The following is a 1,281-nucleotide window of genomic DNA, read 5'->3' as shown; positions in this document are numbered from 1 at the left end:
GCCCAAGAACATACCTTAGAGCTTACTGCCGCAAGATGGCTGCCCACATCATTAATGATCAACTCATGATTCATTACTTCTAAGACAGTCTTAGTGGGGCATCCTTGGAGTGGTACATGCAACTAGAGAGAGGTCATGTCCAATCATGGAGAGATCTGGCTGAAGCCTTCCTTAGGCATTATTAGTACAACACTGATCTAGCACCCAACCGCACCCAGCTGCAAGACATGACTCAGCGTAACAATGAGTCATTCAAGGAATACGCCCAGCGGTGGAGAGAGCTTGCAGCTCGTTTTCAACCTCCTCTCCTTGACAAAGAGCTAATCGACATGTTTATGGGAACTCTGCATACCCAATACATGGAGAAAATGGTAGGCTCTAGCTTCCCAACTTTTGTTGAGGTTGTCTCCGTGGGAGAGTGAATCGAGAGAGCCAGATCAAGAAGGGAAAGCTACCTTGCGCTGCCAATGCTTCAAGTGGGATGAAGAAGCCTTATCCTAACCTACCAAAGAAGCCAAAAGGTCAGACCAATGCCATAATGGGAGAGGGATGATATAGGACACGTCCATATGCTCCTATGCCGTATCATCAGGTTGCCGTTGTCATCCCAACACCATGTCAGCAACCCTATCAACAACAATATCAGCAGCCATATTAACAACCAGCTTATCAGCAACAAAATCAACAGCAACGTGCTCCGCAACAACGTCAACCCAATCAGCAGAGGGCAAGGAGGCCAGAAAGACATTTCGATCCTTTTCCAGTACCATACAGCAAGATCCTTCCCTACCTGCTAAAGGATGGATCAATTGTTTTGAAGGAGCTAACACCTGCAACTCCTCCATATCCACCAGGCTACGACGTTAATGCTCACTGCGAGTATCACATGGGTGCCCCAGGGCACACAGTGGAGAATTGCAAGGCTTTAAAACACAAAGTCCAAGACCTGATTGACAGTAAGGCAGTTACCTTCACACCAGTTAGGCCAAATATTGCAACAAACCCCATGTCGGCGCATGCAGAGCATAGTGAAGCTCAAAGATAAAGCTTCTCACCGTCCTGAACAAGCAGAACAACTCCTAACAAAGAGTCAAGAAACGAAGTCCCGTTGCTTTGAATGACGGCAATCATTATGTCATTTTTACCATTATGCATTCTTGTAATTTGATCTTGTTTGTTTAAGTACTGTATGCTTTAAACATTGTTATTTGTATTTGGTCTTATTAATGGGATGATTATGCATGCTTTGAATCAATCTTTCATATTCACTCATCTATCACA

This window comes from Lathyrus oleraceus, chromosome 3 (genome assembly GCF_024323335.1).
Source record: "Lathyrus oleraceus cultivar Zhongwan6 chromosome 3, CAAS_Psat_ZW6_1.0, whole genome shotgun sequence".
Lineage (NCBI taxonomy): Eukaryota > Viridiplantae > Streptophyta > Magnoliopsida > Fabales > Fabaceae > Lathyrus > Lathyrus oleraceus.
This window is presented reverse-complemented; position numbering follows the sequence as displayed.